Below are 13,835 nucleotides of genomic sequence, written 5' to 3'. Positions count from 1 at the left end.
TCTTACTCTACATTAGAATTAGTTTCACAATAAAATAATTCTCTTCCTCACAATATTTAATTTGAATTTAAATCCCACAAATTGACCTGTCTGCTGATTTGTTTTTGGATGAGTAACTAGTTCGAATTTGAACTCTTTTGGATTTAAAAAAAACATGCATTTCTTCTTAAAATAACTTGCAGTGACACAGATAGCTAATGTAAACATTATGAAGTTCCACATTGGTACATCCAGCAGAGTATATTATAGAATATGAACTATAAAACAAATACTTGTGGCCTAGGACAACATACTTACCTGGATGGGGTTAATGAGTGATCATGAAGACTCATAGCCTAGACCAGTAACCTTCATTGCACATTGAAGGGTGCTGTTCTAAGGTCTACCCTAGTGGTGGAGCCTACATCATAATTTGTGGCAGAGGGGCTTGCGTTCGCGCAGCCCCTATTATTTAGTTTTGAATATTTATTTGCTTCTATTGTAGAGAATATAGTTAGTTAGTAATTTAGTATACTTTTATCACATCTGAAAAGTTCTCTTCCTCAAAATATTTAATTTGAATTTAAATCTCACAAATTGACTTTGTCTGCCCATTCATTTTGAATTAGTAACCTCCTAAAGTTTCATGGCCTAGATTAGTATCATTGCACTAAGAAGTGTTGTTCTAAGGTCTATCCTAGCTGTGGAACCTACATTGGTATTGGTAGAGCAAACCCTTCGTGTAAATTAATCTTTTCTGCTTATGTGTTTTGCATGAACAACCATTTTGATTCATGATATACTGTTCCATACTGGACATTTATTGAATTAATCTTTTCTGTTGATATGTTTTGCATGAACAACCATTTGGAACTTTTTTTCTTCATTGCAGTAAAGAGTGTCAACTGTGAAAAGGTTGTGATAGTCAACCATATGAGCAGTTACCTTTATTTTAATTGAGTGGTGTTAGCAAAACTGAGTAACTTCTTATATATGATTAGAAATGTAAATTTGGCTCATTCAACATGTCTTAATCCTGACCTATTCGGGATGGGACTATAAATCTACAAAACCAAAAGATTACGCGTTAGAAAAGTTTACACAGTCAAAATGTCGATAAAAACTCTGTAGATCACGAATAAGCCATGATCTCTTTTTTAAACATGACAAATATTATTTTTAAATATAAAATTGGATATATATGCAACACTCAACATGTATTGAATTTTTCAATATCCAGGTCAAATAAAATGGATAGATATAAAATCCAAATTTAGTTTATATAATTAAAATGGACCTGGTTTAAAATTTTTAACTAGATAAACTAGATTTGGTTTTTTATAGTCCAAATTAAATTGGATTAAAACTAGATTTAATCCGTTTTGTTAATGAAATTAAAGTTAATAAGATCAGTCTAGTATACTTGGCTATTAGGTTAATTAGATGAGTTGTGCTGACTCGGCTCGACTCTTCGACTCAAGTCGAATCAATCTGAACTCTTAAGCTTAGGCTGACTCGTCTTAATTTAAGTCTTGGTTGACTCAGTTCGACCGAGGCAGACTCAGATTGACCTTCGGCCTTGGTTGGCATGTCTCAACTAACGGCCTAAACCGATCTGTCTCAATCTTCAATCCAGACCGATCTGTCTCAATCTTTAGTCCACTAGTGCAGAATTGGCTTTTAACGTCCCCTCATAGACGTCCGTCCACAAAAGCCCCAACGTAAATAATTGACCGGTGGCATATTCGTAAATAAGTGAAACTCTAGACGTCCGTTGTGGGAAGAGACGGACGTTTATAATACTATAGACATCCGTGGGAGGGGCCCGGACGTTTAAGAGGCTGAAAAAATGAACGTTCAACTCCCTTGTCAGCCCATCAAACGTCCGTGCAGAAGGGGCACGGACGTCTATAATATTATAGACGTTCGTCCCCTCCACATGGACGTTTAAGTGGCTGAGAGACAATTAATTCTTCAAATACCTGTCAGCCCATCAAACGTCCGTGCAGGAGGGGCACGGACGTCTATAATATTATAGACGTCCGTCCCCTTCCACACGGACGTTTAAGTGGCTGAGAGACAATTAATTCTTCAAATACCTGTCAACACCCAAAACGTCCGTTGTGGAGGGGGACGGACGACTGTAATATTATAGACGTCTGTGCCCCCATATCGGATGTTTCGGGTGCTGACAGGGTGGTTGAAGAATTAATTTTCTTCAGTCCCTTAAACGTCCGTTGTGGAGGGGGCCGGACGTTTATATTATTATAGACGTCCGTGCCCCCATATCGGACGTTTCGGGTGCTGACAGGGTGGTTGAAGAATTAATTGTCTTCAACCCCTTAAACGTCCGTTGTGGAGGGGGGCAGACGTTTATAATATTATAGACGTCCGTCCCCCTCCACAACGGACGTTTAAGGGGCTGAAGACAATTAATTCTTCAACAACCCTGTCAGCACCCGAAACATCCGATACGTGGGGCCGGACGTTTATAATATTATAGACCTCTGTCCCCCTCCACAATGGACGTTTCGAGTGCTGACAAGTATTTGAAGAGTTAATTGTCTCTCAACCCCTTAAACGTCCGTTGTGGAGGGGGACAGACGCCTATAATATTATAAACGTCCGGCCCCCTCCACAACGGATGTCGAGAGTTTCACTTATTTAGAACCCAGCCCCCCCTTCTGATCCATTCATTTCTGCAAGCAGGGGGCAATCTTATGGCCTCTCTTTCTTACCGGGAGGGCAATCTTATGGCCTTCACCTCCCGCCCGGCCCGGAAATAGAACCCAGCCCCCCCTTTTGATCCATTCATTTCTGCAAGCCGGGGGGATCTTCGATGCTGTCATTTCGAAATGTCCGCTTCAACCGCAGTTTCACCTCCCAAAAAGCAAAGTTGGCTTGACGAGCGCAGATGCGAGGAAGTGGGAGCAAGATTTACCGAGATTGCTACTGAGAAAGCGAACGCGCGACGGTTCAAGACTTAGCCGAGCGTTATCGAAGCTAGATTTACCGAGAGGCTTCGAGTTAGCGAAGCGCTATAGTAGCGCCGGCCGAAGCCCTATGTGCTAAAATGCTGAGTGCACAAACGAACGTCTGGCAGTGCACAAACGAACGTCCAACCCCAGCCCTACCACAAAACAATTCAGGCAGGTGGTCGTCGCGGGACGTCTGACGGGCAAGTGGGACGTCTACGTGGACGTCCGAGGGTGTACACCGGACGTCTGGATAGGCGTCGGGCGTGACGAATCGGACGTCTATGTGCACGTCCGATATGGGCCCCCGACGTCTGAGCAACGTCACCCACAAAGACGTCGGGGGAAGGCCGGACGTCAAAAGGCCAAAAAAACGGACTTCTAAAGCCCTTTCTGCACTAGTGGTCTAAGCCGGCTCATCTTGGGTTGGGCCTACCCAAGTTGGCCTTTGACTCGGCACGCGTGCTTCAAATTTTGAACTGGACCCACCTGTCTCGACCTTTGAACTGGGCCCACTTGTCTCGACCTTTGACTCGAACTAGTTTGTTTCAACCTTCAACCCAAGTCAACTTATCTCAACCTTGATCTAATCTGACTAGTTTCAACTTTTCTCTTGGGTCAATCTCAACTGTCAAGACTGGCTAGTCTCGACCTTCTCCTGGTGCTTGTTTGTCTTAACTTTCGGCTCAACCTAGCTTGTATTGACATTTTGATCCCTGATTAGGGTCCGTCCGTTTTGATCTTCGACTTAGCGCGATCATCTCGACTCGTAGTCCAAACCAGGTTGTATTGACTTTTGGCTCAAAATGACTCATATCAAATTTAAGCCTAAAATGTACCGACTCGACATTCTGTTTGAGTTGGCTTGTTTGTCCTTTCGGTGCGAGACAACTTACACCATCTTTGACTTAGATTAAAAATATTGTTTTTAAAAGTTTTTGTATTAGAGCTTGACATTGATCTAACCTACTTGAAAGAGACTTTGAGAATTAGGACTTTTTTTTTTACTCCCTCGTTTAGTTTCTCCTTAAAAAGAAAATTATTTAAAGAGAAGATTAAAATTAACTCATATATCATGGATCAAATTGATAGTTATGTCTATAATGTCATCACTAACATCAAAGATGCCAATGTTATTGGTTGCAAGTGGGTTTATAGAAACAAATAAAATGCTAATGGAACTTTCCAGCATTTTCCTTCTAAAGGGTTTCATCAAACTCCTAATCTAGACTACGATAAAACCTTTAGCCCTGTTATAAAAAACCTGTTATTCAATAATACTCACTCGTGTTATTTCTTGCAGGTGGTCCATAAGACAAATAGACATCACTCATGCAAGAAACCGTGTATATAGAAGAAGCTCCAGGTTTTATCTCTTCAAATCCTCAATAGGTTTGCAAGCTAAGTCAAACTCTTATTCTTCTTGGTTTCTCTGCTATCAGAAGCGATGATTCTCTTTTTACCAAGTTCACATCCTCATCTATTTGGCTGCAAATCCTATTCTTCATTTTAGATCTAAACACTCTGAGCTTGACATCCATTTTGTTCTGATAATGTTTACAAAAACTTTATTCAACTTTTGCATCAAATCACAGATGTTCTAACTAAACCTCAGTTTGCTGACTCTGCAAATCTTTTCTTTTATAAACTTGATCTTGAAATCGTTACTTATTTTTATATTTTTTAAATATAAACAATTGATAATTTTTATTTTTTAATAATACACTTATATAGAAATTGATTTTTAAAATATTATTTAAATTTTACATAACTATATTAAATGAAGTATTAAGTTAAATATTTAACTATTTACTTTACTTTTAGTTTATTAACGATGTCAATATTTAATTATTTATTTATTATTTTATATAATACTTTAAATATTATTATTACTGTATTAGTGATATTATGTTAACTATTATTATTATAATATATTAACTATTATTATTTATTATAATATATTATCATATTTTTAAGAACAGACAAATCTCTTAAATTCTTCCGTATTGTAAAATTCTTTCGATTATTATTTAAATTTAACGTTTTACAAATTTTAATGAATAATTGTTTTCAATATTTTATCATTTAGTTTATTATTGATTCATTATTAACTATTTATTTATTATTTTATATCATATTTTAATTATTATTATTATTATTATTATTATTTGTCATTATTTACACATTTTCATTAACTTTTTGAGTTCATCATTTTCTAGATTTTGGTTTCTATCTTAAATATTATGAACTCTTTTGATAGGTTTGAAATGTTATATTAAATTTTAAAAAAGTATTAAAAAACATTAACTTTTTATAATATTTTTAGATTTTAAATTTAAAATTCAAAACTTTGCTATGTCTTTTTTTTTTTCATTTTCAAATTTTAAACTCAATCTTTGTTTCTATATATTTAAAATTTCAAATTTGACAATGTGAATATCATTTTTTTTTTAGAAAAATATTGAAATTAAAATCGTTAGTTCTTTTTATATCTTTATAAGTTTAAAGAATTTATAATTTCTACTTTTCAAAAATATAGCTATTGAAAATATTTTTTAAATTTAACATAAGTGTATTACAATTTTAAATCAAGTATTGTTTTTAATATTTTATTATTTAGTTTATTTTTAGTTTGTTAATGATGTCCGTATTCAATTATTTATTCATTATTTTATATCATATTTCAATTTTTACTATTATTATTTTTCATTACTCACATATTTCCATTAAATTTTTTTAATTCTTCGTCTTTGAGATTTTGTTTCCATCCTAAATACAATGTAAAAATATGAAAAATAATAATTTAAAAATAATGAGATCAATTATTTTAATATTAAAAAAATTAGTATAAATAGTTTTATTACTTTTATCATTTTAAAACAGATAATCTCCCAAAATCCACTCTTTTAGAGTTGACTTATCCTTAAGAGTTCTTTCTCCCTATTTATATGTTTGAATATTTGAGACCGCTATAGTGATCCTCACCTCGAGCTCTTCAGGTTGGACTGATCAGTTTCTCCATTCGCGTAAGTTAGTGTTTTTTGCCCCTTTTTTCTTGGTCCAATACGTTTTATTGTTGCATGCAGTCGTTCTTTTGTTTACATGTGTTGTTTAAGTCATTTATAAGTCTTTACTGATCAGTGATCACAACAGTATGTCCTAATCATTCTAATGATGTTTTTATGTATAGACAGAGCATATGGTAAAGTTAAAGGAATTTTGGTGTTTTTACAATTATTTAAGCTAGGTCACAGAAATGGGAAACAATTACACTATTCCTAAATTTTAGAAATGTTGAAATGACTAATTGTATGATGGTACTATGATTTGCTTGGTTGAATGAGTTGTGTGATGAGTTTTATCTGTTGAATTGGGGGTTATGGTCATGATAATCAGAAATTGAGATTAGTGGTTATGTTTAGGGTCAATTTTGGCTTATGGATGAGACTGGAGCATGAGTGGAAGATGGAATGCACAAGAGTGTGTATAGTTAATGAGCATGAGGCATGGAAGATTAGTCTACTTGTTGTACCTAGTAAATCTTGGTTTTATTTGCCGATAGGTGCTTCCTTTGGCATTGGTTGTTGAAAAGGAAGTGATTTCCAATTTGGCATTTGTTGTTGAAAAGGGGTGACTTTGTTTGGCATTGGTTGTTGAAAAGAGAATGTTGTTCTCTTTGACAAATAGTTGTAGAAAAGATAATGATGTTTGAGAGTTGAATCTTCTTTAGTGCAGCTCCAAGGGAAATTGGAAATTAAAAATGCTTCTAAAATGCTACTATCTGGCCGTGACACCCAGTGCCTTTCTTTCTATCAATCAGCAAAGATCAATAAAAAAAAACAGTGTTTCTAAGTGAGCTGGCCATGAGCTGTGTGCTGCTGTGACCGAGAATGAAAAGGGGCGGAAAGAAATGCAACCAAAATGAAAATGGCAGTGTGTAAAATCAGCAATATAAAATTAAAGTAAATGCTTTTCATTCAACCGTAACAATGTTCACATTTTTTCCTATCAAAATCCAAACGTTCCCCAAAGAAATAAAACTTAGTAAGCCTAGCGGTTGGAGCACTTTCTCTATCACCTTGTTTCATTCCAGCACCCATTCTCTAAGAAAAGAAAAAAAATGAAAACTTAGAGCTTCTTCCTGGTCGTGACACCATGCGTGCACTCTTCCAGCCAAATGAAATGTACATTCTCTCCTCATCCGTAACCCTCCATGCTTAATCTCCGTTCTTCCTCTTTTTTTCTTTCTCTACCTTACATCATTCTAAAAACCTCCTTAAGAGTAGCGGCTGGTTGCCCCCCAAAACCGAGACACTTCTTCAACACTGCTGGAGCCCTTGCTTTTGTCCACTCCGTGAAGCCCCTGGACCGTGTGTCCTTGGATGTGCGTGATTTGCTGGATGCAACACCTTGCTTTAGTCCAAGCACCTCCTCAAGCTTCTGCTGGAACGCCCCTGCTTCTCCATTCTAGCCCCTCACATGACAACACCGCTTCTTTATCAAGCCCAAAATCAGTTGTTGCAGCGCATGGAGTGTGAAGTCCATCTGCACCTCCTTTGTCTAAAAAAAAATATCCAATCCTATGTGTCTATGTAGCTGTTAGATGTGCGTGCCCTATCACCAACGCTGGACCTCACTTCAATTTAAATGCAGCCCGTGAGTGCCTCTTCTCTAGAAGAATTGAATGGCCCAAAACCGTGACACCACCGGCTCCTATCTTGCTTCATGGGCCCTAGGCCGTGTGCTTTTAATTTTGTAGCAATTATAGCAAGCTCTTCTCCAATTGAAAAGTCAAAAGTTTATGTGTAGAGTGGAAAGCACCGAGAATTAAAATCTGCACCTCTTTCCCATTATGTGGGCCGTGACCTATGTGGCATGGGTTGATATGCTTGACAAAATGAACTTGACAAAATGATTTGTCATGGGGCTGTGTTGGGGCCGTGTGCAGCTTGTCATTTACGTGGCCACTTCCTCCTTTGACTTCAAATGCATGTGTAACCTACTGCACTTCCAATTGGTCCCTTCATGCTTCACGGTTAATCTCCACTTCTCGGCAAAAATGAATGGTAATGTGCTTTTAGCATGAATTGGCTGTGTGATGTGTATGTGGGTTCCAAGTTTTGCTTCCAAAAATTTAAGAAATGAAGGACTTGCTTAAGAGTGTTGGGAGGTCTTAGCATCGTCCAATGATCAATTCCAGCCACCACAATTACTAAACAGCAAGCAAACAATGCAAACAGATTAGAAATCACTCAAACAGTAATCACTGGACTGACATATGAGAGTAAAATAAATACTGGGAACAGCACAGAACGAATTTGAACAAAGTAAAAACTATATGTTAAAATAGACATCCAGACGAAACTATGAAAAAAAATTGCATGGAAAACGGATAAGAATTGAACTCAAACAAAGACACACAAGTTGGCACAACATTCACGCGGCAGCCAGCGAAAATAAAAATGGCTAAGATGCATTGGCTCAATTTCCATTTCTCATTTAGCTTTCTAATGTCCCAAAAAGTTATCCAAAATTTTCCCGTAATTAATAATGCAAAATAATAAGCTCAGATAATTCAAATTAGTTAAAATAAGAATTTCCGATCAAATTAAGCACAATTAGGAAAAACAGGAAAATACCGGACGTTTAAGCATAATTCCCCGACTAATTCTAGCACATTAAACTAAGTGAAGTGAGGAAAATATTGGTTCATCAGTGAGGGGGATAAATATTTTGCCTTGTGTGATAGGAGAATAGGTCTGAAGCTAGAAGAAGGATAACTCGAGTGTATCTATATGGGAAAGCTATAGATGAGGCTGTAGGAGTGGTTGCAGTTGGTTGAGATAGTGTACATGAATGTGACTGGGTCTTTTCATGATGGAGTTCATGTTTGGTAATGCTCATGGTGTGATTCATGGTTGGGATAATCATGATGGTGGTGTATCTATGATGGTAATTATGACATTTGAGATACTCCATATGGTGCTACGTGATAACGGTGTTACTATAATAGTTATAGTAAGTAGTTAGCATAGGTGCTAATGAGTGGATAGACCAAGCTATATGTGTTTGATGTTAGTGATGACATTAATGGTTAAAGATCATGGATCAAGGATCAAGGATCGAGGATCGACGATTGAGTAATTCGCGGTGATTGAACTATTATGTTAGAGGGGATTAGGAGATCATTTGTTATTACTACTATGTATGGGGTTTTAGATTATTGTTAATATAATCAAATATGTTATGTCTTATTATTATGATTGTTTTATCGGTACTTACCCCATACGTGTTTGTATTGTGTGTTTGTGAATGAAATTATTAGCGATGATCGTATAATGCGTTATACATGAGCAAATGATGTTGCAGATGATGCTGAGGCATGATAGATTTGAGAGATGACGGGGGACAAACTTGGGGTTTTACTCAAAGTTATTACATTTGAATTTTAAGACAATGTAATTGAAGTTGTTTAATTTCCTTCGTTATTTCTGTTGAACAAATGTTTTTGGAACTATTATGTTTTGAATATATTATGTCGTTTAAAGGTTAAGAGTTTTGAAAATGAGTTTTAGTGCTATGATAATGTTTTGAATTTTATCAATTTTTGAATAAGCCATGACACCTTGAAATTTGGGGCGTTACATAGTTTACTTAAAAATTAAACTCTAATTTTCAAATACATTTTTTTTAAATTTAAAAATAAGTAATCATTGTATTTGCAAATTCTTGTTTAAATTATTTGTTAAAACTTCAAACAAAAAAAGCATATAAAATAAATAAAACATAGAAATAGTACCATTAAGTCATAGAATATAAGTAAAACATAAAAACATATTGTTCTTATTAGGACGACAAAAAGAGTCAATCGACGAGATAGCCCGCCAACTAAGCCAAAAAGATGGTCGAAACAACATTTTTAATCCGAGAGTTTTAACCAACTTGGCCCACCAAGCTCGGTAATCTGACAAGTCAGCCGTCAATCGAGTCAACCCACTAGTCTAGCTTCATTAAAAAAAATTAGAACCCACATTGCAACACTTCACATTAACAATTCAATAGTTTAGTTGAGGTTTGATATAGCTCGACCAAGATCTGAAATAATTCAAACTAAAACTTTTTAACCCGAAATCAACAAGTTTTCATGTAAAAAAGAAAACATTTCAACTATTTTCCATGTGATATTCGATTTCCAATGACAAAGAAAAAAAAACAAGAGGGTCAGCCTGACAACGAGATTGCGCCATGTTGTAAAGTTCAACCTATTTTCTATTAGCAGGCCAGCTTGGCAGAACCCTTTTCTCGTGGGCTAGTGTTAGGGCAAGCTTAAATGGACCTGGTTGGCCCGTTTTGCTATCCTTAGTTCCTAAATGCCTAATAGTCTAACATCGTTTAAGATTCGAGGCCTAAAACAATTTAAATACTCTTTCCTTCTTTCATCCTCCAATACGTTTTTTAAGGATAAAACCATAACAGAACTATTATTCTTAGATCTCGACTCGAAACTTATGTTCCTACCACATTTTTGCAATTTCTTCCCTCCATTATCCTACACAAGATCATAAAAAGTAAAAATGGTGTTTGTCAAAAAAGTAAAAACTTTAGAAATAGGTGATTGAACCTCAAACAAAAATTATGTTTGCAAAAAAAAGGTAAGATACTTTAGAAATGAAGGAAAAAAGTATTGAAAAAACAAAAACTTAAAATGGTGATTAAACGTCTGAAAACAAAGTTTGCTAGAAAAGTAAAAAGCAGTTACATATTGGAGTTCTTACCTAGCCATGTCATTAGTCACCTAGCTTACTTCCTTGACAAATTTAGCTGAAAGAGTAAATGGTATGAACAGTTAAAGATAATTCCTAACTTTGTTACATAAAGGTTAAAGAATGTATTTTGGGATCAAATATAGCTAATTGATAAACTTTTCAATTGATAAAATTTGTTGGATTATTGTTAATTGATAAAATTTCCAATTGATAGTATTTTGATTATCTCATTTATTACAAAAAACTCGAAAAGGACTTTTGGTAGTTTACTTTCTCTCAAAAGATGTTTAACTTAATTGTTGAGAATTTTATACAGTTGAAGAAAAAAGCTAATATGTTTTCTAAGTTGCAAAATCGGTCAATTGTGAATAAATGGTGAACAACAGTTAAAGTATGTCCAAACAGGAAATTATGAAAGTCAAAAGCTACTTTTATATGTTGCTGAATATTCTAGAAGTAGGTTGATATTCTGCTCAAGAATTTTATTAACATAAAGATCTCCACCTTATATTTTCTTACATAATTCTCTCTTAAGGCTGTATTAGCTGCATATTTATTTTGATTATATATTAAGGCAAACTAGTCATTATAGCTGCACATATTTTTGAACTGTTTGATTCGGATTTTATGAAAGATGCAGTTTTTGTTCCAATCCAAACATCTTTTGTCAGACATTTGAATTAGTTTCACAGTGAACTGATATCTTCTTTTTTCCTCAAAATATTTAACTGAATTTAGAATCACAAATTCAACTTGTGTGCTGATTTGTTTTAAATGAACAATAATGTTTTTATGGCAATTCAAGTCGAAATCTTTTGGATTAAAAAATTTACTTTTTTGTGTCTTATTCTGTTTCCTTAAAAGAATTTGCAGTCCACAGTTAAACTAATCTAAACATGTAGTCCCACATTGTTATATACAATACCATATGAAAGAGTATGAGCTATAAAATAAATACTAGTAGCTTTGAACAACTTACTTACCTGGATGGGGTCAATGAGTGATCATAAAGACTCATGGCCTAGATCAGTGACCTTCATTGCACCAAGAAGGGGTGCTGTTCTAAGGTCTACCCTAGAGGTGGAGCCTACATCATAATTTGTGTTAGAGGGGTTTGCGTCCGCGCAGCCCCTATTATTTAGTTAATCCTGTTTATTTTTTCAGCTGATGAGTTTTGTATGGACAACTCTGTAAATTAATCTTTTCAGCTGATGAGTTTTGTATGAACAACCATTTTGATGTGTTGTTGTAGAAAAGAGTGTGATAATCTTGCTGTTCCAAAGATTTGCTTTTATAATCTTTGCTTTTATAAATAAGAGGGAATGTCGCTATTATATAGGGATCTGTTTTCTCTAGGTTCTCTGTTGATTTTTTTTCTTTTCCTTTATATTTTTATAGACACATCTATGTAATACATGGTTTTATGAATAATATAGTCTTAATTTTCTATTTTCCTTACATGGTTTTATGAATAATATAGTCTTAATTTTCGATTTTCCTTACAACACAAAGGGTTCGTTGGATGGAGTTGAGTCGGCTCCGAGTATAATCAACTCATAATTAATCGAGTTGAGTTAGTTTGAACATATTTGAGTTGAGCCGGTTCAAGTGAATTAAGTCAAGCCAAGTTAGTTTGAGTCCAAGTTAATCAAGATTTAAGTTAAGCTGATTTAGGGGCATGTAAACTTTCATTAAAGTCGAGATTTGTGACGTTTAACCGAGTTGGACTAGACTCATATGGATTCTAGTCTAATTAAAACAAGATCAAGTCTAGTTTGATTAAGCTTGGGTCGAGCCGAGTCAACATCAACTCTGGGGTCGATCCGAGTCAACTACAACCTAGGTCAAGCCGAGTCTATCCTGACCAAGGTCAAGCCAATTTGGCTTGAACTCGGTTGAGCAAAGTCAGATCAACCCCAACTGACCTAAATTCATCTCAAGCCAAGTCAATTTGAGCCAAGTTTACTTGGACTCAAATCAAGCAAAGACAATAAAATTATGTTTAGCCAAGATTATGTTTAGACAATAAGATTATGTTTAGACAATAAGATTATGTTTAGCCAAGAGACTAGGTCTATGTCGAATCAAGTTTAGTTAGGTCTAGTTTTGTCCGAGTTCAAGTTGAGTTAGATTCAAGTAAAGCAAACATAAATTGTGTTTGTTTTGGAAGAGTTAAGTAAAAACAAAATTTTAAGAATAAAAAATGTAAAAAATTCTATAATTTCAATTTATTTCAATTTTTTTTACCAAAATAACATATTTTATTATAAAATATTTCAAATTCTTAAACAAATAATAATTATCTTAAAATGTTTTATCAAGACAACTAGCCTATTTCCTAAAATTCAAAGTAATAAAATAATTTAGTATATATTTTCTTATTAAATAATTTGTAATCTTTTTATACCATTCAATTTAATTCGTTCATTTCAAATATTTTAGAAGAACTCTAAGGGTTAAACAAGTCAGTGTACAATGTGTTGAGCTGCATGTTTGTTTTGGTCATCTTTTGGACTGTTTGATGCAGATTTTACAGTACATGTAGTTTTATTCGGCAATCCAAACATCTTACTATACATCTAAATTAGTTTCTCAATAAAATAATGTCTTTTTCTCAAAATATTTAACTTTTTATAATTCCACAAATTGACCTTATCTGCTGATTTGTTTTGAATTAAGTCCCACATGGATACATCCAACAGAGTATTAAAGAATACCAGCTATAAAGGAAATACTTCTCACTTTGAATAACATACTTACCTGGATGGGGTTAACGAGTGATCATAAAGACTCATAGCCTAGACCAGTGACCTTCATTACACCAAGAAGGATTGTTGTTTTAAGGTCTACCCTAATGGAGGGCCTACATCATATTGAATTCTTAACTTTAAATTTCATCTTCCATGGTGAATAAAGTAGTCAAGGTCTAAGGTCTACATTTTGTTATTTTAAAATACAATTACAAAAACTAACATAAAAGCATAACTAAATATGGATTTTCTGGTATATGTGCGTGAATTATGAAAAAAACATATTACTTCCAGATTAACAATCTCTTTGTATAAAGAGATGAAATTATTTATTCCTTGAAGTTGAGTATAAATCTTATCTTACA

General features: G+C 34.5%; 2 non-coding genes and 1 pseudogene across 2 annotated transcripts; all 3 read left to right on the top strand.

Annotated features, from left to right (window-relative positions):
• Window positions 1-289: 289 nt before the first annotated feature.
• Window positions 290-448, top strand: LOC124847509 (U1 spliceosomal RNA). Its single transcript, XR_007029627.1, has one exon. It is a non-coding gene; the product is annotated as a U1 spliceosomal RNA (small nuclear RNA).
• Window positions 449-11,695: 11,247 nt separating this feature from the next.
• On the top strand, window positions 11,696-11,854 carry LOC124847510 (U1 spliceosomal RNA). The gene has a single exon (XR_007029628.2). It is a non-coding gene; the product is annotated as a U1 spliceosomal RNA (small nuclear RNA).
• Window positions 11,855-13,472: 1,618 nt separating this feature from the next.
• Window positions 13,473-13,619, top strand: LOC124847512 (U1 spliceosomal RNA; annotated as a pseudogene).
• The last annotated feature ends 216 nt before the right edge of the window (window positions 13,620-13,835 follow it).

This window comes from Vigna umbellata, chromosome 5 (assembly GCF_029865625.1).
Source record: "Vigna umbellata cultivar VRB3 chromosome 5, Vumbellata_1.0, whole genome shotgun sequence".
Classification (NCBI taxonomy): Eukaryota; Viridiplantae; Streptophyta; class Magnoliopsida; order Fabales; family Fabaceae; genus Vigna; species Vigna umbellata.
Note: the sequence above shows the minus strand (reverse complement) of the source record. Positions and strands in the feature narration are given on the sequence as shown.